Raw genomic sequence first — 27988 nt, 5'->3', positions numbered from 1 at the left:
CCAACACTTCCCCTGTAAGTGAATTTACCTGGGTTGCTTTATTCCATTTTAAGAAAAAATTTAAAAGTAAGGGACTCTAGAAAAGTTTAATGTCATTCAAACATCTTTTTCCATGGGCCAGGAGTTTGGCCTAGTGATAGAGTGCTTGCCTAGCATGCACGAAAGACTAGGGTTCAATTCCTGGGTACCACACAGAAAAAGCTGAAAAATGGCTCAAGTGGTAGTAGTGGGCGAGTGCTAGCCTTGAGAGAGCTCAAAAACAGTGCCCAGGACCTGAGTTCAAGCCCCAGGACTGGCCAAAAAAGAACCAGTTGGTTTTTGTTTTGTTTTGTTTTGTTTAAATAACACTTAAGACAATACTACACCGAATTTACCTTCACTTTACATTTTCTTTTTTCTTTTTTTTTTTTTTTTTTACTAGTCCTGGGCTGTGCTTAGGGCTTGAGCACTGTTCTTGGACTTTCTCAAGGCTAGAGCTCTACCACTTGAGCCTCAGCACCATTTCTGGCTTTTTTTCTATGTATGTGGTACCAAGGAATTGAACCCGGGTCCTCGTGCATGCTAGGCAAGCACTCTACCAGTAGGCTAAACTCCAGGCCCAGAATGTACCTTTTTTTAAACAATCATCATTTCCTACACAATGCTACCCAACAGTCAAACAATTTTTAAATTCTTAAATACTCCACTCTGGAAGGCTTGTTTCTTGACAAGATAAAAATCATAAACAATCTTTACATTTTTCTTGCTGACTAGCCGAGGTTATTTTTTGTTCATTAATATGGACAGTACTCTGATGAAACCAAATACACTATATTTCTGTATTTTGGTGGTTTTATCCTAGCAAAAATAAAAAAAAAAACGGGTTGGGAATGTGGTAGAGTGCTCGCTAATATGCATGAACCTTTGGGTTCAATTCCTTAATATCACATAAACAGAAAAGCTAGAAATGACACAGTGGCTCAAGTGGTAGAATGCTAGCCTTAAGCAAAATAAGTTCAGGGACCATACCCAGACCCTGAGTTCAAGCTCCAGAGCTGGCAAAATAAACAAACAAAAAGAAAACATCTGTTGCAGGCCAGAAGTCTAAAAACTATGGAGTAAATCATGCTTTTTGGCTTAATCTCTCCTACACATGATTACTCTACATCCTAAAAGATAGATAGGCAGGGGTTGAGAGTTTGGGCTGGTGGTAGAGTGCTTGCCTAGGATGCATGAAGACCTGAATTAGATTCCTCGGTACCACATACATAGAAAAACCGGAAGTGGTGCTGTAGCTCAAATAGTAGGGCACTATCCTTGAGGAAAACCCAAGGACAGTGCTTAAGCCCTGAGTTCAAGGCCCTGGACTGAAAAAAAAAAAATACAAAGAAAAGATAGGCATTTGGCAACACAGAAACAAATCCCAGAGTACATCTCACTATTGATGTAAATAGTTTGGTTTTTTTGTTTGTTTTTGGTTCTGGGGATCAAACCCAGGGTGTTGTACTTGCTATATAAGCACTTCGCCAAACTAAGCCACATCCCAGACCAAGTTAAATAACTTAAAGTACCTTCCTTTACCCATTTCTCTCCCTTTCTCTCTCTGGGGTGGAGGAGATGTACATGTTGGCACAGGATGCACACATAGTACTGGGGCTTCAACTCAGGGCCTGGATGCTTGACCCTAAGTAAAGCTGCACTTTTGATCTCAGCCTCCTCAGTACCTAGAAATACAGGTGTGAACCATGGGCCTGGCTTCCCCTTTTTCCATTTTAACTAAGTTTCTGCCTTGATTGGTTCTACTGCCCTAGGTCTCAGAAAGTATATTTACACCAAAACCCTTTGCTTGCTCACTTCATGAAGTAAAATGCAGATGTATCCAATAAAATGGTCCCAAACTCCTGCTCTGCATATTGTCTCACTGCAAAGAAGACTGGAACTATGTTCCACATATGACTTCAGCTTTATTTTTGGAAATCTATATGTTAGAGATTAGGTCTCTCCATATATTGCTTCTGAAGATATATTTAAATTACATATTAGCCTCTGGATATACTAAAAATTGTACAAAAATACCCCTGCCAGAGTGTAATAACTGTCACATACAGCAGGACTCCACTCTTCCTATTCCCCCAAACATCCAGGTAACTCAGGTGAACCACCAAGAAAAAAAAAGTAGAAAGTATTATAGTAGATAATACTTAAAAGCTACAGAAGAGAAAGGAAGTGATACTTCCTTGGGTGTTACTTGCATAATAAGGGAAGAATTGAGGGTCATAGGAAACTATCAGAACAGATGTTTAGGAGGTAAATGTAATTTTATCATTACCACACTTAAGTGTACACTATTTGTTCCCTTACAGACTTAAAGAAATACAGAGGTGTGGGGCAGGGAGGATATGTCCATAAATCAAAACATATATACACTTCTCCAGAAACAAAGTCACTTAGTTTTTATGTCTTAATGGTCTTACCACAGAAAACCAGCCTATTATTAACTCTCCACCAAAAAGGGTGAGTAAATAGAAAAGACTAAGTAGTAATAAGCATTACTGACTAAACCTAAGGTTTTGTATGACTATCTCTGTAACACAGTATGGATTACTCTGTAGTTTTGGAATGTTTAAAACACTGTTTCAGCCAGGTGTCAGTAGCACACGCCTGTAATCCCAGCTATTCAGAATCTGAGGATCCAAAATCTTAGGGTCCGAAAGTCTGAGACCTTTTGAAAGTCTGAGACCTTTTTGTTTGTTTATTTATTTATTTGCCAGTCCTGGGGCTTGGACTTAGGGCCCGGGTGGTACTGCCCTTGAGCTTTCTGAAGGCTAGTGCTCTACTACTTAAGCCACAGTTTCAGTTCTGGCATTTTCTGTGTATGTGATACCAAGGAATCGAACCCAGGGATTTGTGCATGCTAGACAAGCACTCTACCACTAAGCCACACTCCTGGCCAGAGATTCTTGTCTTCAACCAACCAACCAACCACTAGTTTGGTGCTATGACTCAAAGTGGCAGAGCACTAGCCTTGAACAAAAGGCAGCTCAAGGACAGCACTCAGGCACAGACTTTAAGCCTCAAAACCAATCCCCCCCTCCTCAAAAAAAAAAAAAAAAAAAAGACTGCTTTTAAACATAAGGTAAACTAAAATTTACTCCCAAAAGGACCTAAACACTAAAATACTTTTGAGAACAAGCATCACTAACTCCAAAAGTTGTATGTTTACAGATTACATTGTTCACTTTAAAATACTACTAAAATCTGTGACCAATAAAATCCAGAAGCTAGAGACATTGGTTACAGTGTATCCTTACTAAAAATGAAAGCCTATTGGAAAAAAAGATAGGACTATAATTTTCCTTTCTTCTCACCTTGATGAAAGTTCACAAGTGATGAACTAAAGCTTACTCATTTTCTAACTTCCAGAATTTTCCTAAGCAGGAAAATGATAAGCCACCTACCAGAGTGCTTTGCAGGTTTAACTACAGAAATAACATGTATAGGCAAGAAACAAGAAAATCAGGCCATGTGGTAAAACACAAAAGTCAGATACTAATATTCTTAAGGCTTTCAGGAAAGATTCAGGAACACATCTCAATATTTCAATAGAGTCCCATAGGTATAAATACCAAAAACATCCATGCTATCACAAACATTCAAGCAATAATTAAGTGATCACTCTTATCTGTTCTGCCGTAAATCACAAGTACTTGTTTCACATATCCTTAAGTCAGAAAATTAATAAAAACAACCATCCTAATCAGTATAAGATATTAAGAACTTTTGTAATATCTCATGTTTCCCTCCAACTAGATCACACTTGAGAAAGTCAATCACCTCAAATCATGCAATTATCACCAAATACATCAAGTACGCTAAAGGTTAAAGGAATGTATACTTTCTTGGGTAAACTTGATGGAAATTAAAATTCACAATTACATGACTGAGGAAAGTTTTCTCACATTTATAATACATTTTTTTAAAATTCCCAAGGGATGAGCATTTTTACCTTGTCTTATTTTTAGAATTACACATCACACTGCACATATCACATGACATGATGTAACTGTTAGCAAAGAAAATGGCCCAAACCATGAAAACATAAGTGGTAAGAGAAACAGATCAATGCATACTCAATAACCACTACATTTCATATTTGTTAAAAGATCTACTACCCTTCTCAGAACAGAAGAAATGTACTTTGTATTTTGTAACAGGAATTCACCCAATTATGGAGAAAAATGACAAGTTGAAAAAAAAACAGACAACAGAATAACCTTCTTCCAAAGCTACAGATTAAAAGCAAATTTTCTCTGTATCAAAAAGAAAAGCAACAGAAATATTAATGAAATATCCTTAGGTAGGCAACACATCATTCAAAAGTATCCACTGTTGTCAGAGGAAAAAAAGAAGAAAAATGTTTTAACTGACAACGCCTGAAGACAATTGAAATTTTCTAAATTGGTAAGCCAGTATGTAAGAAAAGAAACCAAGTACAGCCTATAGAAGAGGGGAAGGGAAAACACACCCACTTATGCCTTGGTAAATAGTGGTACTTTAAGTGACCGGAAAAAGGTAGGGAAAATACAAAAATTACAGACCATTCTTAGAACTAGAAAACATATTCTGATGTACTACTTTTCTTACTTGAAAGTACTTTTGACACAAACTTAGTAACAATCTATAACTATATCATGATTATGCAAGGCAAAAGATTATGTAATTTCATCGTTTATTTTAAAACGTTCTCCGACTATATGACTAGAAAAAAAAAAAACTAAAACATCCTGATTTCTACAACGATGAGGGGGAAGGCTCCACATAAGCTACAATTTAAAATACAAACATACCCCCAAAACAAACAAACAAACAAAAAAACACAATGATTCCTAGCCACGTGACAAAGGAGATGGCAACACCGGGATTGTGAATGGAGGTGAAGGAGGCGAGGTTGGAAGACTTAACCAGATTTCTCGGAACTTTGGGGACCGCGGGATTCGGGTCTCTCCACCTCCGAGGTATCAAACTCTAGCCCCTACGAGCTGTAGTGCTAACACCCACAAGTCACTTTTATTAATAGGTCACGGAAAATGCTTCAGTGACCTCCAGGATAAAGGAGGAAAACAGGAGGAGGAAAGAGCAATTTAAAGTGGCGCCATCATGTCACCCCTTCTCCCCTAAGGCAATCAATAAGCAATAGTTAAGTAACGTGTTTCTTTAAAAATTCACAGTGATATTCAAACATGGGAAAACGAATATTTTAAAGTAAAACATGGGAGTATGGATGTTTATAATACAGAGAACAATTAAACTATTTGCAGAGAATCAAAAGACCGTCCGCCGGAAAACAGGCCCCCCAAATGGTAGCAAAATTCCAACTCACTTAAAAGCAAATAAATGCTTCTTCCTCTTTAGTTAGGAAAAAGAAAAAAGAAAAAACACGTCTGCCCAAGGGAGACAAAATCTGCAAACATAAGTGACCTCGATTTACAGGCAACACATAAATAAATGAAATAATCAGAGTTGTGGTACGAACCGTAGAACAGTCAAGATATGTGTATTGGAGCAAAGAAAAGGCCTTTTGCAGTCAGGAGAAGTTCAAGGCGAGAGCCAGAGTTTGTTTTAGGCGTTTTCTCCTTTACGGGAACAAACCATGTTCTCCAGGTCGCCTTTTTAAATAGAACGCCAAAGGAAAGCCCAGCGAACGAGGCGGCAGCTGGTGGGGAAGGGCCCCCGCACACCCCCGCCCGGACCCGCAGCGGGGAAGCCCGGAGAGGCCATTTAAAGTTCCGGGGATTTTTCCTCCCCTGCCCTGCCTTTCCAGTTACAACTAACAAAGAGAGGGAGAAATGGGAGCCACGGGGAGAGCGAGGAGAAGGAGAAAGGGCAGCGGGAGGAGGAGGAGGAGGAGGAGGAGGAGGAGAGCCTGCGAGCAGCAGCAGCACCTACCACGTGATGGAGGAGCGTAGACCGGGCGGTTTCGGCCCCACAAAATGGGCGCAGTTTGCAAACAGCCCCCCGGCCTGGTCGCCGCGGGCCGGCGGGCGGGGGCGCGCGGCGGCGGCTCCGGCCCAGCCCGCCGCTCTCCTCCCCCCCGGCGCCCGGAGCCGCCCTGACTTTCCGGGCGGGGGGGGGGGCGAGGCGGAGGGGGAGGGGAAGGCGGCGGCGGCGGGGAGCGGCCGCTTTTCCTCCTCTTCCCGACCCTTTCGCCAACCTCGCTCGGCTCCGGCTGGGCCTGGGGACGGCCGGGCTCCGCAGCCCGGCCGGGCGGGCGGGGGCAGAGGGTGAAGCCGCCCCCCCGCCCCGCACAAACAAGCGCCACCGTCTGCAGCCCGAGCCTGCACCCCGGCCGCCACCCCCGGGAGCCTCTTCCCGGCAGGGGAGCGCGCTCCGGCCGCCCCCCCCGCGCCGCCGCAGCCAGACGAGTCGGCTTCGCTACGGCGCTCGGTTCTCCCGCCGGTTCGGCGAGCGGTGGCGGCGGTGGCGGCGGCACTGGGAAAATGGCGGCCGAGCTCCTTTTCCCTCCCCCCCTTTAATCTGAAGCGGAGGGAGAATGGAGCGAGCGAGCGAGCGGGCGAGCGCCGGGGACACGGGGAGGAGGGACAGCAGCGCCTCCGCCGGCTGCGGCTGCGGCGGCGAAGGGCCGCTCCGCCCCGGCGCGCCGCCAGGGGGCGCCCGCCGCGCCGCCCCCGCGGGCCGTCAGGAGGCGCGGCCGCCGCCGCCGCCGCCGCCTCAGTCATGGCTCCTCGCCGCAGCCGCCGTGTCTGCGCCTCTTTCTGCGGAGGCCACTGCGCCCGGCCCCGCTGCCTTGGACCTGCGACCGAGGCACGCGGCACTGCAGAGGGCGGAGCGGGGCCCTGGCTAACCTGAGGGCTGACGCCGTCACATTCCCTCCGCGCTGGGGTTGGCGGGGCCGCGCGGCGCGGTGAGGGGCAGGGCGGGCCGGCGGGCGCGGCGCGGTGGAGGGAGAGGACGTGTGCGAGGTACTGTGTGCACTGTGGAGTAGTAAGGCTAGGGCCGCCGCCACACTATCGCAGGGCCAGCCGTACTCAGAGACCGCCAGGAAGCTACCTGGCCAGTGGAGCGGTTTCTGCCACCCGCCCTTTGTCCTACAGCCTGCCACCGTACACTGCAGCACGGCTGGGCACTAGCCCCAGCTCCGCAGCCGCCAGACCTCCACCCCCCTCCAAAAAAAATCACTGCGCAGGCGCGAGCCAAGGCCGCGCCGGGCCGGCCCGGGCAGGGACAGCCGGGAGCCGGAGGGGAAGGGTTGGCCCACCCGCGATGGGCCCGCTGGGAACTGTAGTTTTCGTTCAGAAGCACGAGTCTTGTTTTGGGTATCGTGGTTTGGCAGATCCGCCAAAACAGACAAAAAGGCATTACCCAATGATCACTTAAGCTTCAGGATGCCATCAAATTACAGTACACTGCTACACGAAAAGTTTAGCAGAGAACTCCACGGAGAAACCCATCCCAAGACAAAAAGCAAACCTCCCACTTTCTTACCAGACTTGGCCTAAATTGGTGGCACCTTGTTTCACATGACCAGTTTGAGAATATGAAATTTTATTCCTTTCCCCGAATAAATCTTATTACAACGGAACTTTTCTAGACTTAAGAATTTTTTGTGTGTGTGCCAGTCCTGGGCTTGAGCTTAGGGCCTGAGCACTGTCCTTGGACTTTCTCAAGGCTAGAGCTCTACCACTTGAGCCTCCGCACCACTTCCAGCTTGTTTCTATGTATATGGTACCTTGGAATCGAACCCAGGTCTTCACTCATGCTAGGCAAGCACTCTACCAGTAGGCCAAACTACCGGCCCCAAGAAATATTTACCTAAAGTATAAGTTTATTGGCCTTTGAATCTAAAGAGTCAACGAATGACGAATTAAGTATTAGGACTTACTGAAATTAGTTTAGACTTAAGAAAAAAATCCAAACAAATCGTCCAATTCCTAAGAACTGTATTATGCTCTACTACCAGAAAGGAAGACAGAATTCTCAATACTCCTTTGTGGTTTACCAGAACCAATATCCGGTTTTATGTGTCATTTTAGGCCACCCACAAAGTTAACACTAACTCACTAGTAGTTCCTACAGTATCTGCACCTATACTTCTCTGAGTTTCTATTTGTACTCTAAAAAAGTCATACTATATGCAGTCATGAAAAGTAGGAAGCTTAGAGTCAGAAGGTCAAATTACTTTCTCATCCTAAAATATGCACAGTTTTGGCTTTTCAACTTATCATCCTAAGGAAAATTCATTTTAAGTGTATACACACACACACACACACACACACACACACACACACACACATCTCCACACTAATAGTAAATGCACAAAACACAGGCAAAGGAAGACGTTAACACAATTCCAAGACCAATAGATGGCGAACCAGAGCCATAATATGAACTCTCTGAAATCTAAACTAGCAGAAAGAAAAAACACCAAATAAGGCAAAGCCTTTTGTAATGTACACTTAAGTATTATATTCAAAAAACATTCATCACAAAACAACTCAACTATCAGATTTATCTAAGTCCTCAAGGACTTCAGGTGGCCCTAGTGGTACAATACCTGTACAACAAGCACAAGGCTCTCCCCTGAGTTCAAACCCCGGAATGCCAAGGTGAGGAAAAAAGAAATTAAGTAGTTCCCCAAATAATTATAGTTCAGACGTACATTTTCTAGTGAATTAGAAGGTGGAAAATTCTCATTTTTAAAGTGAAGTATTTGAGAGAAGACTAAACTTCAAATTTCTCATTCTCTTAATAAAAGACAAGAGTTCAGATGTTTATGTTATTTAAACCAGTCAACCTGTGTTTTACATTAACTGAAATCAGATGTCTTTCTTAAGACAATGAATTTATAAATAAGTACATTCTCTTAAAACATAAAATCTTAAGAGAATACAATTTCTTAAAATTTCTCACAGAGAGCTCACACGTATAATACTCAAGCCTATAATGCATACCTGTAGTCTTAGCTATTCAGGAGACTGAGATGTGAGAATCCAAGTTTGAAGTCAGAGGAAGCAGACAAATCAGAAATTCTTATCTCCAATTAACCAGAAAAACAAACAGATATGTATCTATAGTGGTAGATACCATCCTCAAACAGAAAAAGCCAAGTAAGAACTCAAGACCCTGGTCAGGCGGGCGTGGTGGCTCATGCCTGTAATCCTAGCTACTCAGGAGGCCAAGACTCGTGGACCACGGTTCAAAGCCAGCCTGAGCACTAAAGTCCATGAAACTCTTATCTCCAACCACCAGAGAACCGGAGTGTGGCTCAAGGGGTAGGGCGGTATCCTTGAGCTGAAGAGCTCAGGGACAATGAATGAGTAGGGCGGTACCCTTGAGCTGAAGAGCTCAGGGACAATGCCCAGGCGCAGAGTTCAACCAACCAAAAAAAAAAAAAAAAAAAAAAAAGAAGGGAAGAAAAGAAACTCAAGGTCCTGAAGTCATGCTCCAATACCAATCCTCACATATATTCTCACTTTTCAAAACAGTCAAGATTTACTATTCAAAATCCATTCTATGAAATCGGTTTAAACCTATTCTCTTTGCCAGTGATTTTTAGGAAGGGTCAAAAGACATGAATGGCAGCCATCTAAAAACTTCAATCAACATACAGATGAGATGAAGGGGAAAACCTGTGAGACTCTTATCTCCAACTGAGCACCAAAAAAGGCAGTAAGTGAAAGTAGAGCTGTGGTTCAACTGGGAGAGCAGGAGCCTTGAGTAAAAAAGCTCGGGACAAGCACCCAGGCCTTTAAAAAAAAAAAAAAAAAAGATTATGTCAGCGCTGATCACCTGTAATCTCATTACTTGAGAGGTAGTGGCAGATCCCATGCTAGCCTGGGCAACATAGCTTGATTGAGACAGTGTCTCAAATTGGGAGTATACCTCAGGGCTTGCACAGCACATCCAAGACTAGGTTTAAGCCCTAGCACCTCAAAAAAAGAAAAAAAAAAATCAAAGTCTATAAATTGGTAGATGTTTTTCTGTTTAATATTTAGTGGCTATATATTAAACCGGAAGCCAGAATAAACTGCACAAAAAAATTAAATCAAAAGGATATAGAAGAGTACGTAATTCAACCACCATATTGTATCAGTGAAAAATAAGGCAAACTAGCTAACAAAGCTTCAAAGCTGAAGCACCCACCTTCATATGCTCTTGATGTACAGAATCTAGGAGGAATAAATTTTCAGTAAGATTCCATTTGGGAAAAAAAAAATGTTAGCTGCAAGAATGTATAGCAGCCAGACACTGGTAGCTAAGTCTATAATCTTAACTAACACAAAGGGCTGAGATCTGAGGAACAAGGTTCAAAGCCAGCCCAAGCAAACAAAGTGAAGAGACCTTCTGAGCTAAAAAGCAAAGTGAGAGCACCAAGTCTTAAGTTCAAGCACCAGTACCAGCACCAAAAAAGAAAAAAAAAAAAAATAGCCTTCCTTTGATCAATTCCACCTAAACTCAAGGTTATCCTGATACTATTGTTACAAGGTTTGAATTTGCCTGAAGATACTATCTTGTCAAATCAAATCACAACGTAAATGATCTAGTAGCTCATAAAGAAAAAAAATTCCTAGGCAACCTCATGATTTAACTAGTAATAATAACAAAAAGTAATATTAGCTGGGTACTTGTAGCACATGCTTGTAATCCTAGCTACTGAGATGGCTGAGATCAGTAATTCAAAGCTAGACAAGCCCAGAAAGTCCATTAGACTCTTAACAATAATTAACTAGCAAAACGCCAGTCACCAGCCAGGAGCAGTGGCTCAGACCTGTAACCCTAGCTATTCAGGAGGCTGAGATCTGAGGATCAAGGTTCAAAGCCAACCCCAGCATAAAAGTTTGTGAGTCTTATCTCTGATTAACCAGTAGAAAACCAGAAGTGGTGCTTGTAGCTCAAAGGGTTAGCTCAAAAGATTAGCCTTGAGCTGAAGAGCTCAGGGACAGTGCCCAGGCCCAGAGTTCAAGCCCCACAACCGCAAAAAAAGAAAGGAAAAGAAGAAACAACAGAACACAATGTTATTACTAAAAGAAAAAAAAAGAGATCAACTCAGGTTCTTTAAGAACCAAATCTTTTGGCTTCGGGCCAGGAGTCTGGTAGAGTGCTTGCCTAGCATGCACAAAGACCAGGGTTCAATTTCTCAGTACCACATATGAAAAAAAAGGTGGAAGTGGTGCTGTGGTGGACCACTAGCCTTGAGAAAGCCTAAGGACAGTGCTCAGGCCCTGAGTGCAAGCCCCAGGACTAGCAAAAAAAAAAAAAGAGAACATCACCTTGGCTTTATTTTCTATAAGCCAAATTTGAAAGAAAATTAACACTGGCTTCCAATATATATAATTCAACCAGGATTTTAGATCTATATATATTTTTCACTTTTTTTTGCAGCAGTACTGGGCTTTGTGTTTGCTAAGTTGATACTCTACTACCTCAGTTGTTTGTTTGTTTTTTTTCTGGTTATTTTGGAGATAGAATGTAGCAAAAATTTCTTCCTAGGCTGGAAAGAAACCATGATCCATAAACTGTAACCAGATTTTAGCCTCCTGTAGCCAGGATAAGCCTCTAGCACCCAGCGCAATATTAATAAAATTCTTCAGGAACTAAATTAAATAAATAAAAAACATTATTTAGGTAGATTTTTAATTATTTCTAAAGCTTTTAACCTGAAGAGTTTAGAATGCTTGAAATTCTTAAATAACTAAAGTATGTGCTTAGTAAAAAAAAGTGTGTGTTAGGGCCAGGAGTGTGACTTCCTGACAGAGTACTTGTCTAGCATACATGAAGCTCTAGTTTGATTCTTCAGTACCACATAAACAGAAAAAGTCAAAAGTGGATCTATGGCTCAAGTGGTAGATTGTTAGCCTTAAGCAAAAGTACTCAAGAACAGTGCACTGGTCCTGAGTTCAAGCCCCAGGACGAGGGGGGAAAAAAGTCTATTATGATTGGAGGTGTGGCTCAGATGCCAGCCAATGAGCAAAAGCAAGTATCACATAGCAAGTAAGAGTCTCCGTCCCAAACAAAGCAAAAAGAAAAAAAATGCTTTCAAACATCTCCGGAATGTATTAAAATACTGATTTGCAGATGAAGCAATCAATGTCAACTTATACCCAAGCCTAAATACTACCACAGGTTTATTAAGTTAAACATCAGAATTTACCCAAAATTTGCTAAGAAACTACTTGACTTCTTTGCCAAATTTTAAAAAATCATGAAGTTTGCAGAAAAACTTCAAGGCAGCCAAATTGAAGGACCCCGATAAAAGCCAATCAAGAGTTAGAGGGGGAAAAAATGTTCCAAGAGAAAAAAAAAAAGTAGGCATTAAGTATAGAAAGAAAAACAACTTTTTAATCAGTTGGTAATTCTAAAATTTTGATGAAACTTATAAAATCTTTGCTTGATTGGTATAACAGACTAGCGATTTTGGAAGACAGCATACCTGTTCTCATAATGGAAAGACACACTGTTCTTGAGGAAGGAATATTCCCTTTAACCCACTAACTCCTGGATTTTTGTATATGTAACAAAATATACAATGATAATATAGAGAGTGTCTAATGCCACTAAATAAACAAGAGAAACCTACTGGTGTAAATTTAATCAAATATTGTAATAAAATTAGAAATACTTTTGTCAAACACAAACATACAAAATTCTCATTTTTTCAGGCCAGAGAAGATTCTTTTTTTAGGGAAAACAGTCCTGGGGCTTGAACTCAGGACCTAAGCATTGTCCTTATGCTTCCTGAAGGCTAGTGCTCTACCACTTGAGCCACAGCAAGACTCCCAGCTTTTTCTGTGTATGTGGTAACAAGAAATCAAACTAGAGTGCTAAGCAAACAACACTACCACTAGGCTATATTACCAGCACACAGAGAAGATTCTTTATTTGCTACAGTGACAAGCTACTCCAAATAGCCCCACAGTAAGGAATACTTAAGATAGAAAATTAGAAGAGCACAGGTTTAAATCATTTAGATACACACAACTCACTTTGTGCAAAGCAAACTCCTGTGGATGGTGAAAACTAAAAACACCTAACATACATACTGTCAGAGATACAGCATTAGCAAAGACACCATAAGCTACCAAGAATGTAAATGCAATTCAGAAAATGCTAAAGTCCCTATCTTATCTCTGTCATTCATTTACTACGAAATCATATATAATTTTCTCAGTAACAATCTTTATTTTATTTTTAATTAAATGGACAGAAATTATATAATCTAATATTCAGTATTTTCAACCACATGTAAATTAATTTCCGTTACTACATTTAGGCACTTTTTTGGTTTGAACCCTGAACACAGGACATAGCTCAAGGCTAATGCTCTACCTCTTAAACCACAGCTCCACTTCTGGCTTTTTTTGGTGCTTAATTGGAGATAAGAGTTATATAGACTTTCCTGCCCAAGTTGGCTTTTAACTATGATCCTCAGATCTTAGCCTCCTGAGTAGCTAGGATTTACAGGCATGAACCACCAGCATCCAGCTGTACACAATTTTTTTTTTTTTTGTGGGTCTTGGGGCTTGAACTCCGGCAGGGCACTGTCCCTGAGCTCTTCAGCATAAGGCTACCGCCCTACCCTTGAGCCACACCCCACCTTCCATTTTATAGAGGTTAACTAGAGGTAAGAGTCTCAGCTCACTTTGTGTACAGGCGGGCTGGCTTTGAACTTTGATCCTCAGATCTCAGCCTCTTAAGTAGCTTCCAGATTACAGGCATGAAGCACCTCACCCTGCTCACAAATCTTTAACAAAATTTGTAACAAATGAATTAATTTCAACCAGCAAAGTAAAATAACAAAATGGCAATTTTCTGAACTACATGTATAAGAAGAGGAAAGCAAGGCATCAGGTGACTTGGAAGACTGAGGTGGAAAAAGAGTTCCAAGCCTGCGTCAATTAGCCATATCCTGTGGAGAAAGAAACAGAGAAGGAGGAGGGAAAGAGAGCTTTTAGAAGAAAAAGAACATTTAAATATCCAGGGCCTAGACCTTGTATGGCTTTTTAATTCACAGCTTGGTATTTTACCACTTGAGCCACACCTGCACATTAGGCTTTGGTTAAGAAGAGTAAAGAATTTCATGAATTCCCTACCCAGGTTGTCTTCCACTGTGATCTTCAGCCTCAAGAGTAACTAGCTACGATTATCTCAGGTCAGCCTCTTTAGGAACTAGCTAGGAATATAGGTATGAGCCACCAGTACCTATCAATTCAGGGGGTTTTTTTTTTTCTTTTTTTGTTGGTTGTGGGGCACTTGAACTCAGGGTCTGGGCACTGTCCCAGAGTTCTTTTGTTCAAAGCTACCACTACTCAAGGAATCTTAATTCATTCTTGTTTGTTTGTTTTTTCCACTTCTGGGGCTTGAACTCAGGGCCTGAGCACTGTCCTTGGGTTTTCTCAAGGCTGGAGCTCTACCACTTGAACCACAGCACCATTTCCAGCTTTTTTTTCTATGTATAAAGAATCGAACCCAGGTCTTCATGTATGCTAGGCAAGCACTCTACCACTACACCAAACTCCCAGCCCACTCTACCACTTTGAACCACAGCTTCACTTCTGGTTTTTGAGTGACTAATTGGAAATAAAAGTCTCACAGGGACTTTTCTTGCCCAAGATGGCTTTGAACCATGATCCTCAGATCTAAGCTTCTTGAATAGGTAGGATTACAGGCACAAGGCACTGGTGCCCCACTAAATTGACATTTTAAATGGACAAAATTCAAAGCTAAAGTTCAAAGCCTATGTTTCTGATTCTGTTCTTTTGGTCCCTTTCCTAAAGCTCGCTTAAAAGCATCTCAGGAATGTTAAAATTAACTATTAATTAAGGCATTATAAAATGAAGTAACAAAGCAAGAACTTGCAATGAAACTATGAGAAGCAGTTATGGGAACAAAGTAGAAGACAGGGATCTAAGAGCGCTGAACTTGAATGTCTCAAGGTAGGCAAAAGGTCTAGAAAAAAAAAAAATTGTGACCTAATCCAATTGCATTTAGTTCTGAATATCATTTTTCTTTTTCTTTTCTTTTTTTCTTTTTTCATTTTTTGTGGGTAATGGGGCTTGAACTTGGCCTGGGCACTGTCCCTAAGCTCTTCAGCTCAAGGCTACATTACCCTTGAGCCAAGCCCCACTTCTTTTTTTTTTTTTTTTTTTTTTTTGCTAGTCCTGGACTTGAGCTCAGGGCCTGAGCCCTGTCCTTGGACTTTCTCAAGACTAGATCTCTACCATTTGAGCCTCAGCACCACTTCTGGCTTTTTTCTATGTATGTGGTACTGAGGAATTGAACCAGGGTCTTCCTGCATGCTAGTCAAGCACTCTACCACTAGACCAAACTCTGGGTCCCTCCACTTCCCTTTTTCTAGAGGTTAATTGGAGATAAAGAGTCTCACGTCCTTTTGTGCCTAGGCTGGCCTTGAACCTTGATCCTCAGATCTCAACTTCCAGAGTAGCTAGGATTACAGATGTGAGCCACCAGTCCAGTCTGAACACCATTTTCATTCTGAAATCGTTGTTCCACCCTGGTGAATACTAGGTTTCCTCTGATTTCAAAAGATTCAATAATAATCTTTTTAAAAATTAGTTATATCTTTAAGTATAACTGACTTATTAAGTAATTAGGATTATTGCCAAATAAATGTTCAAAGTTAAACCAATTTGTTTCACACACACACACACACACACACACACACACACACACACAGAATGCTAAGGACAATCGCAATTCATTCAATAAGTCCACTATGACACTAATACCAAAACCCAACAAAAACAACACAGTAAAACTATCAATCTTAGTATTTCTTATACATGTAGATGAAAAGGCCTCAAAAAGAATGAAATGAATATAGGCACATATAAAAATGATTATATTCTAGCTACTTCAGGAGTCTGAGATCTGAGGATCCAGGTACAAAGCCAGCAGGGGCATGAAAGTCCTTGAGACTATTTTTTATTGTAATTAATAGAAGGGCTACATTATATTCACCAGATAGAAGGTGCATTACTTAACAAACACTGGTACCTCTTCTCATGTTTTTGTCTCCATTCTTGAGACTTTTATCTCCAATTAACCACCAGAAAACCAGAAAGTAGAGCATTAGCCTTGAACTAAAGAGCTCAGAGACAGCACCCAGGTCCAGTGTTCAAGCCACATGACCAAAAAAAAAGATTATATACTGTTTTTTGGTATCAATACTAGTGCTCAAACTCAGAACCAGGGCACTCCACCTTAGCTATTTGGTTCAAAGCTGGCAATCTATCACTTGAACCACACCTCAACTTCCGGTTTTTGCTACTTAACTGAAGATAGGAGTCCCATTTACTTTTCTGCCCAGGAAGTCTACAAAGCAGGATCTTCAGAGATTACCCTCCTGAGTAGCTAGAATTACAGGAGTGAACCAAAAGCATCAGACACATACATAAAAATGCGTTTGTTAATGGGATTTATCCCAGGAATTGAAGGCTAGCTTAAAAGCTGGCCATCTCAATAGTTACAGGAAACTCACTTGACAAATCAGGCTAAAAAAACATCCAACAATGGGGCTGGGAGTTGGCCTAGTGGTAGAGTGCTTGCCTAGCACGCACAAAGACCCAGGTTCCACTCCTCATTACTACACACATAGAAAAAGTGGTGCTGTGGCTCAAGTGATAGAGCTCTAGCTTTGAGAGACTCTAAGGACAGTGTTCAGGCCCTGAGTTCAAACCCCAGGACTAGCAAAAATAAAAATAAAAGTGGGGGGAGTACGGGGATCTGAGTCAGTGGCAGAACCCCTGCATAAAAAGTGTAAGGTAGCAGGCCAGGAATGTGGCCTAGTGGTAGCATGCAGGAAGCCTGGGTTCGATTCCAAGGTACCACATACACAGAAAAAGCCAGAAGTGGTGTTGTGGCTCAAGTGTTAGAGCACTAGCCTTGAGAAAGCTCAAGGACAGTGCCCCGGCCCTGAGTTCAAATCCTAGGATTAGTTTTAAAAAAACCAGAACTTGAAAAGAATACAAAGGAAAACATAAGAATGTGTCTATTTACAGAAGACATAAACTTATATATAGAAAATCCCGAGAATCTACAATTTCAACAAGGTCACAGGAGACCAGATCAACATACAAATACAAATTGTATTTCTCTGAGAGTAAGCAAGGGAAGGGGTAGCAATGGCTAAAAGAAAATGTACTCAACATTTGACTTACATAACTAACCTCCCTCTGTACATCACCCTCATAATAACAAAGAAATTACACTTCTCTATACTACCATATCATGTTTAGAAAAAAAAATCCCGGAAGTGACACTGTAGCTTAAAGTGGTAGAGCTCAAAGACTGCACCTAGGACTTGAGTTCACGCTCAAGTTCTAGGCCAAGGTTAGAGCTACACCACTTGAGCCACAGAGCCACTTCCTACTTTTTATGAGTACAGTAGTTTAATGGAGATAAGAGTCTCACTGACTTTCCTTCCCTGCCTGGCTATGAACTCTCAGATCTTATCCTCCTGAGTAGCTAGGATTTCAAGCATGAGCCTATTTTTAATGACTTTTAATGTCATATATATATATATATATATATATATATAGAGAGAGAGAGAGAGAGAGAGAGAGAGAGAGAGAGAGAGAGAGAGAGGGAGTGGGGGGAGGGAGAGAGAAATCTGTTGTTGGTTGTGGGACTTGAACTCAAGGCCTGGGCACTGTCCCTGAGCTCTTTAGCTCAAGCTAGTATTCCACCAAGATGAGCTATAGTACCACTTCCAATTTTCTGGTGGTTAATTGGAAGTAAGAGTCTCACAGAAGGCTATGAGTTTGGCTTAGTGGTAGAGTCCTTGCCTAGCATGCATACCTGAGTTTGATTCCTTGATACCACATACATAGAAAAAGCCGGAAGTGGTTCAAATGGTAGAGCATTACCCTTGAAAAAGCCCAAGGACAGTGTTCAGGCCCTGAAGTTCAAGCCCCAGGACTGGCAAAAGAAAGAGGAGGAGGAGGAGGAGGAAGAAGAGGAAGAGGAGGAAGAGGAGGAGAAGGAGGAGGAGGAGGAGGAGGAGGAGGAGGAGGAGGAGGAAGAGGAAGAGGAGAGGAAGAGGAAGAAGAGAAAGAAAGAAAAAAAATTTTTTCAAATGTTTTGAAGTAAATTTTTAGTAAGTACAGATTACATGTGCGCGCACACACACACACCCCAGTTCTGGAACTTGAACTCAGGACCTGGACACTGACCCTGAACATTTTAGCATGGTAACATGGAACATGGTAGCTAGCATTCTACCATTTGAACCAGTGCTACTTCCCACATTTTTTAGTAGTTTATTGGAGATAAAGACCACTAGCTCCTGGCTTCAGAACTATTTTAAGGCAGCATAGTGTTCTATGCAAAAAGAAAAATAAGCTGAGCACAGTGGCTCACGCCTATAATCCTAACTTCTCAGGAGGCTGAGATCTGAGGATCAAGGTTCAAAGCCAGCCCAGGCACAAAAGGACCTGAGATTCTTGATCTCTGCCTGAGCGCTGTGCGTGAGCGCTGTCCCTGAGCTCTTTAGCTCAAGGCTACCACTCTACCCTTGAGCCAATCCCCACTTCCCATTTTCTAGAGGTTAATTAGAGATAAGAGTCTCAGGTCCTTTTGTGCCTGGGCTGGCTTTGAACCTTGATCCTCAGATCTCAGCCTCCTAGGTAGCTAGGATTACAGGCGTGAGCCACCACACGTGGCTACTCTTATTTTATCAGTAAAGCTTTTCTTCCACTTGGTTGACAAATTTTTGAAAGCTGGTTGGGATGAAGTCAGTTATCATCAGTAACTTTAGCCCCCTCTGCTGGCCAAAAATTTATTATCCTGCTCAAGAACCCGATGAAAGTGCAAACTGTGGGCTGCAATTTTAAGTTTATTCGTCTTCTGGGTTATTGCTCCAAGCACAAGAATGTGTTCGTTGGTTTCTTAATTCCTTTGTTTTTGGAGGTGGCACTCGGGCTTACAGTCTGGGCCTGAGCACTGTCCCTGAGCTTTTTTGTGCTAGGCTAGTACTCTACCATACCAGCCACAGCTCCATTTTTTTTTGTTTTGGTCATTAAGTGGAGAGAAAAGTCTCATAGACTTTCCTGCTTGCTAGAGCTGGCTTCAAACCATGATTCATGATTCTCAGTTCTTAGCCTTGTAAGTAGCTAGGATTATAGGCATGAGCCCCTGGCACCAGCTCCAAACATTCTTTATACATAATGATACAAGAGAAAATTTCAGACGTGCACTGGTGGGTCACACCACCAGTGATGAAAATACTGTAACCTTTTTCCCCATAAAACATAGACAAAACCACATCAACTTAAACCAGACTACCAAAACATGTCATTTTTTTTTTTTTTGGCCAGTCCTGGGCTTCAGCTTAGGGTCTGAGCACTGTCATTGGACTTTCTCAAGGCTAGAGCTCTACCACTTGAGCCTCAGCACCACTTCCGGCTTTTTACCATGTATGTGGTACCAAGGAATTGAACCCAGGTCTTCGTGCATGCTAGGGCAAGTACTCTACCACTAGGCCAAACTCCCGGCCTCAGCTTAACTTTTTTGACAAATAATTTATACAAGTTTAGTTTATGGGTAATCCACCTTACCACAGAAAGAAAATATGAGAGTAGAGGGGGACGTTTGCTGGAATATGAAAGGACAGTAACAGCTAATACAAAGATTACGAGACTATCAAGTAGATAATTGGCAAAATACAGAAAAAAACACTCAAGAGTAGTAACATGTGTCTACTAGGCTATTTGCTGTCCTACAAGATAAATCATATCCTCCAAAAAAAGATATATAACTTTTCAGTATCTCAGAATGTGATCCTATTTGAAGATATTTGAGGTCATACGGTTAAAATGAGGTCATGCAGACAAGGCTCTAGGGCTACTCAGGAGGCTGAAATACACCAGCAAAGAGCTACAAGTGGAATTGTGGCTTAAATAGAAGCTGAAAAAGAAAAAGAAAACAGCTAGGAGCTGGTGGCTCAGACCTGTAATCCTAGCTACTCAGGAGGCTGCGATCTGAGGATTAAAGTTTGAAGCCAGCCTGGGCAGGAAAGTCCATGACACTCTTATCTCTAATAAAACTATTCAGAAAAGGCCAGAAATGGCACTGTAGCTCAAGTGGTGGAGTACTAGCCTTAAGCACAAAGAGGCTGGTGGGGGGGGGGGGGAGAAGGGAGCCAAGCTACTCAGGAACTGAGATCTGAAGACAGTGATTCAAAACCAGCCAAAGAGCCAAGCCCAGAGGCTGATGTCTGGAATCCCAGCTACTCAGAAGGTGGAAATCTGAGGATCATAGCTCAAAGCCAGCCAGAGCCCTAAAATATCTGTGAGACTGTTATTTCCAATTAATCACCAGAAAACCAGAAGTGGCACTGTAACTCCAGGGATAGGGTGGTAGTCTTAAGAAGAAGAGCTCAGGGACAATGCCCAAGCCAAGAGGTAGGGCAGTAACACTGAGCTGAAGAGCTCAGGGATAGCACCAAGACCTACTTCAAGTCTCACCACCTGGGGGGTAGGGGAAACCAGCCAAGGCAGTAAAGACCAGGAGGCTCTTATCTCCAATTAACCACCAGAAAACCGGAAGTGGTGCTGTGGCTCAGAGTTCAAGACAGGAGAGGAGGAGGGAACTAGGAGGCTAACATGAAACTTGATACACTGATCCCAATCCTCTTGAAAGCTTCCTAGGAATATAGAGACTAATAAATGCTGGCACTCAGTGACTGCTAAGAAGTGGAAACACTATTAAATAAGGCTCTCCAATTCCTAGGAGCTAAGGACTTCCAGCTATGTTTCCCCACTAACTCTATAGGGAAAAACTGTGTTACTTTGGCTTTCTCTCTTTCTTAACCAATTCTGGGGCTTAAGCTCAAGGCCTGAGCAATATTATTGGGCTTGATCACCGCTAGTGTTCTACACTTGAGCCAAAGCACCACTTCCGGCTTTTTCTATGTATGTGGTACCCAGGAATAGAACCTAGGGACTTTGTGCATGCTAGACAAGCACTCTAATACTAAGCCAAACTCGCAGCCCCTTTTTTCTTTGTTTCTCTTTTCTTTTCTTTCTTTCTTTTTTCTTTTTTTTTTTTTTTTTGGCCAGTCTTGGGGCTTGAGCTCAGGGCCTTAGGCACTATCCCTGAGCTTCTTTTGCTCAAGGCTAGCACTCTACCACTTGAGAGCCACAGTGCCACTTCCACTTCTATTTATGTGTTACTGAGAAATAGAACCCATGGCTTCATGCATGCCAAGGCAAGCACTCTACCACTGAGCTACATTCCCAGCCAACTTTGGCTTTCTTTAAGTAGTGTGTCAATTATCCAACAATAGGATCTGAAACATAAATGAGAGTAAGAACTCAGTCTACAGTACCCACGATCTCCCAAAAGTCCAAATGTTTACAGACTGCATTATTCTGCATTATTATTATCCACTGCATCCATCTGGAATTCAGAGCAGAGCAGATTACAACAAAACAATCTTGACTATATTAGCATCTACCTCTGAAGAAAGTAAAAGATGTTGAAGGGTTTCTACTGCTACCTCCTTTCTTCATCCTTCCTCCCACTTCCTTTCTACATCTGTCTTGAGCTTTTCCCTCTGCTTAGTCCTAATAAAACTATTTAGCCAAAAGAGTTTTTAGTACAAGACATTAGAAAAAGCTGTAAGACTGTCATGTTTTGAATAGATAAAATGTAGAAAGAAAAGAAAGAAATGAAAGAGAGAAAGAGTTAAAGAGAAAAAGAAGGAAGAAAAAAGGAAGGAAGGAAAGGGGAGGGGAGGGGAAGGGGGAAGGAAAGGGAAAGGGAAGAGAGAGAGAGAGAGAGAGAGAGAGAGAGAGAGAGAGAGAGAGAGAGAGAGAGAGAGAGAGAGAGAGAGAGAGAGAGAGAAAGAAACCAAGCAAGCAGGTAGACAGGAAGGCAGACAGGGAGGGAGGCAGGCAGGCAGGCAGGCAGGCAGGCAAGCAGGCAGGCAGGCAGGCAAGCAGGCAGGCAGGCAGGCAGGCAGGCAGGCAGGCAGGCAGGCAGGCAGGCAGGCAGGGAGGCAGGGAGGCAGGGAGGCAGGGAGGGAGGGAGGAAGGGGTATGCCTTAAAGAGATGGAAGAATCATGACTTATTGGAAGCTTTATCCATCTTAAGACAGCTCTGTGCACTTGCCCAAATGAGATTTACCCTGTGAGACAAAAGTTGACACAAATGCTACCTGTTGAAAAAAAAAGTGAAAATGTTCATGCAGTGACCTAGTGAGTAGCAGGTAAATGTAAAGCAGGTCTTCAAATGTTCTAATATAGTATATGAGGTTTCAGAGTAAACAGATGGTTAATGACACATCTTTTGTAACACATGAATCAGCTACCGATTTGCAAGAGCAGGACACACCCTAGCACCTATGACTCTCAAGTACCTGTTTGAGAGTGGACCTGGAAGTCTAAACTGCCAGCCCATCCTACCTAGATTGGAAAATTCGTTTTACAAATATACAGGTTGTGGGGGAAGGGAAACGGGTACCAAGACATGTGAAAGGGTATCAATGTATGTGAATTAATGCACCTTCTATCTGGCAAATATCATGTAACCCTTTTACTAATTACAATAAAAAAAAGAAAGAAAAGAAAAAAAATATACAGGTTGTTCTATCTTAAAAAAAAATAAAATAAATCCATCAGGATGAAGGTTAAGCTGCAAATGCCATTCACATTTTAACACCAATAATAAAGAACAATATAAATAGAAACCCGAAGAAATTACAATGGGCTTTTTTTCTTTTTGCCAGTCCAGGGGCTTGAACTTGGGACCTGAGCACTATCCTTGGGCAAGGTTAGAGCTCTACTACTTGAGCCTCAGCACCACTTCCTGCTTTTTACTGAGAAGCCCAACCCAGCTCTTTGTGTGTGCTAGGCAAGCACTCTACCACTAGGCCAAACTCTTGGCCCAGTTGTTGTTGTTGTTGTTGTTGTTTTAAGGGAATTGTAAGTAGACTGAAGAATAGTAAATTTAAAAGTATTATCCATTTTAATATATATATATGCATATATGAAATACATATATTTATTTTCTATGCATGTATTTCATATATAAACACATACATGAAAACAGTATATACACACACACACACATACACACACACACACAGCTTGTAATTTAAAAAAAACAAAACAAAACAAAAAAAAACTCCTACCTTAAGAGGCATCCAAATAGCATTCATAGTGTCAGGAATAGTTCAGACGACACTCAGAAATGAGCAAGAGAGTCTTAATAAAATCAGTCACCAAGTATGAGGAAAATGTTTTGTTTCAAAAGATATCTTGAAATGACCTGAAAGAGAAGATTTCCTTTAGACTGAATAAACAACAACAACAATAAGATGCAAACTGTTGAAGTCTTCTAGGAAGAGATCTGAAGTACTAACCACCTCACCATCCTAAAACATTTACAAAAAAAAAAAAATGCATGTATGTGCATCTTTATATATATTGGAAGAAACATTCTACATAAAAATATATTGAATCACTTATTAAAAAAATAAAAAGGCCAGAATCTCACTAGGGCAAAAAAAAAAAAAAAATCATTATCCAAAGTACTTCCTAAACACTGCCGGAAAGTGATTTTAACTAATCATCCAAAAAAAACTTCACTTGCCACATTTAATTTTATTTAGTAAATTAAAAACCTGATGATTCCAAATGTCCTGTAACAAGTTTCAGAGCCAATTCTACATGGAAAAATAATTTTTGCTTGTCTCAAGTACTACAAGCAAATAAAAGACCCTTCTTTTCCAAAGATCTTTAAAAACCAACTTAATTTTAAGGATGAGTGGTGCTAAGTTTCTACGGAGGCAGAAGAATGAAGCAAACCTCTTCTTGGGATCTTTCTTCAAGACCTAGGCCTGAATGAAACTCCAGCTTAAACAGTTACTGGCTGCGCTTAAAATGGAGGCTTGCCGGAGTAGGGACAGAAATAACAGCACTCACCTCTTTAAAAATAAATTTCCCAAAAGAAAATAATCATCATCAAAAAATAAAGTATCTTCGTCGTCACGGTCGCTTAGTGCGTGTGTGCGTGTTTAAAGTAAGATAGCGAGATCCTCTGGAGTGGATCTGTTCCTGCTATATAATTCGTTTCTCACTCCGGCTATGGAGACTTGGCATCACTTTCCTGACCAAGCTCATCAGACTTGGGGGGTGGGGGGGAAGGAGTTTGACGCTTGACCCCAAGTCTCAGGTAGGCTGGACCCCCCCCAATCCGGTCTTACACACATCCACCGCCACTCCCACCCCCCACCGCTCGCCGCGCGCCGGGATCCCCACCTCCAAAGACCGGGGACGCGAGAAAGGGGAGAGGGAGCCGAGTACCCACCCCTCCCCCTCCGCCTTGGACCCTAGCCCCAAACCCACCCGCCCCCCCACCCTCCCGCGGTGAGGCGCCTCCTCTGGTCCCATCCTCTCGCTGAGGGGGAGGGTACGTGGGGAGGGGTCTCCTCAGGACGCCCGCGGCCGCGGCCCGGCTGGCCTCGGGAGGGGGGCGGCCCGCGGGATGCAGCTTCCCTTCCCCGCAGCGTCCGCCCGTCCCACCTCGGCTCGGCCTGGCGCCCGGGGCCCCGCTCGGCGCCCCCCCCACCCCCACCAACCACGGTCCCGGCCCGCCCCCCCCTTCCAGGCGCCCAGGACCACCCCCCCACACTCACTCGGCCCGCAGCCCGAGGCCCAGGTCTGCGGGTGGGCGTGGGGCGGGGGTCCCTAAGCCACACGCGCGCGTCCCCGCTCCCCCAGCCCAGTGGCTTCCAGGGCCCTCGGCAGCGCTCGCTCCCTGGGCCCCTCGGCTCCCCGGCTCCCAGCCGCGTCGCCTCTTCGGACTCCCCCAAGACTGGGCCGCCTTCTGTTCCCCACCATCACCCCCGACCCACTCGTGCGCCCACCCCACCCCCACCCCCCCGGGCACCAGTGCCAACGGCGGCTCCCCCAGCCCCAGACCTACCTGCACGGCTCAACCAAGCCTAGAAGTGGGGGCGGGGAAATCGTCCACGCTCCTCTGTCTCTCATTGGCCCCTCCAGGGCATATTCTGAGCTCTATTGGCTGAGAGTTGATGTCAGTCAGAGCGGCGGGGCGGGACAGAAGGGGGAGAGGGATGCTGGTGCCTCGGTGTCTCTGTCTCTGTATCTCTCTGTCTCTGTCTCTGTCTTGGCCCTTGGAAACGAGAGGCTTTGGGACGACAGATCTCGTAGAGGGCCCGAAGTGGGCGGAACTGGAGTAGAAATTCGGCAGTGCGTCACACCAGTCAACTACTCTGAACCCCCTAACCAAGTCCCCCAGGTCCTCTTCTCCATCACCCCCTACCCCTACCCCTCACCCCTCCAGGTTCTTCATCCAGGAAGCGACGTGATGAAAAACTCAAGGCCGGAAAGGCCATCGGGAGAGATTTTTATATATGTATTTCAAATACACACATACCAGTATTTATATATAAAGTCAACCAGATATATGAGGGCCTAGAAGGGTACACACCTCACAGAAAAGAAAGGAATTTAGAGGACAGAAAGGAGTGGACCACTCAGAGATGCTAACAGTGGTTACCTCGGGAGAGGGGGTCTGAAGGGAGTGGGGGGGACGACGACGAGGGGGGAGGGGGGAGGGGCGGGAGCGGGAGGAAGACTTCATCTCACCACATATCCAAAGCTTCCAACACCCATTAAGATTGCCATTCAAGAATATTGCTTTAAATTTTTTAAAGGCCACGGCGGGGGGGGGGGGAGTGGAACTATCGACAAAATACTTATCCAAGAAAATTGGAACAACACGAAGACTTAGGGAGGAATGTTTATTTTGTCATTTGATCAGTTCCAGATACCTGGGGTGAAGCAAGCAAAGGTATCCCCAAAACAGCAGGAGTTCTAGACTTTGGGACAGGGTCGATAATCAGGGTTGCAGGGTGGAGTCTCCACCTTATAATAGTAGTCTATGGCATGCTAAAGGATAAACTCCCCCAAAGAAACGCACAAAAGACAACCAGAGCCTAAAAATCAAAAAAATAGAAAACACCAGAATATAGAAGCTGTTTGAAAGTTAAACAAGGTGCTCTGGAAAAACAGAACCTAAGAATCTCACAAGTCTTGTAGATTACTTAAGGGACCTTCTATAGTCCCTGGTAACCACGAGACAAGAAGAATGAAAGCCGAATTTTTGGGGGTTTTTTTGGACGAAGGGATGGTTGTGGAGCCTTAACTAAAGACCTGGGCTCTATCCCAGTACCACTGTGTACTCACAGCTAGTCCTCTACCACCTGCACCACAGCACCACTCCGCTTTTTCTGTGTATGTGGTACTGAGGAATCAAACCCAGGGCTTCTTGAGTGCTAGGCAAGCATTCTACCACGAAGCCATATTCCAGCCCAAGCCAAAATATTTATAAATCAGAAGTCTTAACTTGTTCACACCACAGTGTGATAGACATGCAGACCCCTTCTTAGCATGCTTTTAAATTCATAACAAACTCATAGGAATCAAAAGAGTGAAAGAATGAACAAGTACAGCAAGTGGTACTCACTAGACACTAGTGGAAAACCAACTATACAACTTGGGGTGGCAACAGCAGGAAACAATTGGAGAGCTGGAGGGAAGGGATGACATTGTCCAAAAAGAAATGCACTCCTTACCTGACATGCAACATGCAGCTGTCAACCCTCATCACCTGAATAATAACATTAAAAAAAAACATATATATAGTTTTCAAGGCATGGTATGGTAGCATCTACCTATACTAACAGCTTAGGATATTGAGACAGGAAAATTGTGAATTTGAGTTCTAAATAGTGACAGGCCTCATAGTGAATAGTGAATGATAGCCCTAAGTTTAAGTCCCAGTCTCTCGTGCCAATAAAGTTTTTGATTTTTTTTTTCAAAAAAGACAGTAGGGGGCCGGGAGTTTGGCCTAGTGGTAGAGCGTTTGCCTAGCATGCACAAAGACTGGGGTTTGATTCCTTGGTACCACATACATAGAAAAAAATCCGGAAGTGGTACAGAGGCTCAAGTGGTAGAGCTCTAGCCTTGAGAAAGTCCAAGGACAGTGCTCAGGCCCTGAGCTCAAGCCCAGGACTGGCAAAAACTAACTAAATAAATAAACAAACAAACACAAAAACAGTAGGACAATGTAAATTTGCTCATGTATTTTTTACATTACACATATTTTGTAAGAAGAAGATCCACATTGGGCCAGGAGTTTAGCCTAGTGGTACAGTGCTTGCTTAACATGCACAAAGACCCTGGGTACTGCATACACAGAAAAAGCCGGAAGTGGTGCTGTGACTCAAGTGGTAGAACTCTAGCCTTAAGAAAGTCCAAGGACAGTGCTCAGGCCCTAAGCTCAAGCCCAGGACTGGCCAAAAAAAAAAAAAAAGAAAAGAAAAAAAATCCACCTTGGGCCTGGGAATGTGGCTTAGTTGTAAAATGCTTACCTAGCATGCATAAAGCCCTGAATTCGATTCCTCAGTACCACATAAGCAGTAAAGGCCAGAAACAGTTCTGTGATTCAAGTGGTAGAGCACTAGCCTTGGGCAAAAGAAGCTCAGGAACAGTGCCTAAGCCCTGAGTTCAAGCCCAAAGACACACACACACACACACACACACACACACACACACACACACACACAGAGCTTAAAACCCTAGTACCATCAAAGAGGGGAAAAAAAAAAAAGAATGTTTTTCTAAGATGATCAATTCTTTTTTTTTTTTTTTTTTTTTTTTTTTTGCCAGTCCTGGGCTTGAGCTCAGGGCCTGAGCACTGTCCTTGGACTTTCTCAAGGCTAGAACTCTACCACCTGAGCCTCAGCACCACTTCCGGCTTTTTTATATGTATGTGGTACCAAGGAATCGAACCCGGGTCTTCATGCATGCTAGGCAAGCACTTTAACCACAAGGCCAAATTCCCGGCCCGATGATCAATTCTTTTTAAATCAACCCAATCCAATTTTCTATTTCTTCAATCCAATTTTCTATTTCTTATCTAAGGAATAGGATAGAAAATG

At 43.1% G+C, this 27988-nt stretch overlaps 1 protein-coding gene across 5 annotated transcripts in view; it reads right to left on the bottom strand.

Moving 5' to 3' along the window:
* Kansl1 (KAT8 regulatory NSL complex subunit 1) overlaps positions 1-24992 on the bottom strand; it is a 114611-nt gene extending 89619 nt beyond the window's left edge. Inside the window, exons 1-2 of one of the 5 annotated variants that reach the window (XM_090350003.1) lie at positions 24946-24992; positions 23150-23286 (exon numbers count right to left, since the gene is read on the bottom strand). The gene's annotated coding sequence lies outside the window, so the exon portion shown is untranslated. Of the gene's footprint in view, positions 1-5925; positions 6494-23149; positions 24295-24945 lie in introns of those variants that run through there. The other 4 variants (XM_090350001.1, XM_090350006.1, XM_090350002.1 and 1 more) reach the window with 4 other exon arrangements.
* Positions 24993-27988: the final 2996 nt, after the last annotated feature.

Source organism: Megascapheus bottae, chromosome 17 (genome assembly GCF_031878675.1).
Source record: "Megascapheus bottae isolate mThoBot1 chromosome 17, mThoBot2.hap1, whole genome shotgun sequence".
Lineage (NCBI taxonomy): Eukaryota > Metazoa > Chordata > Mammalia > Rodentia > Geomyidae > Megascapheus > Megascapheus bottae.
The sequence above is the reverse complement of the archived record's forward strand: the minus strand, read 5'-3'. Positions and strand labels throughout refer to the sequence as shown.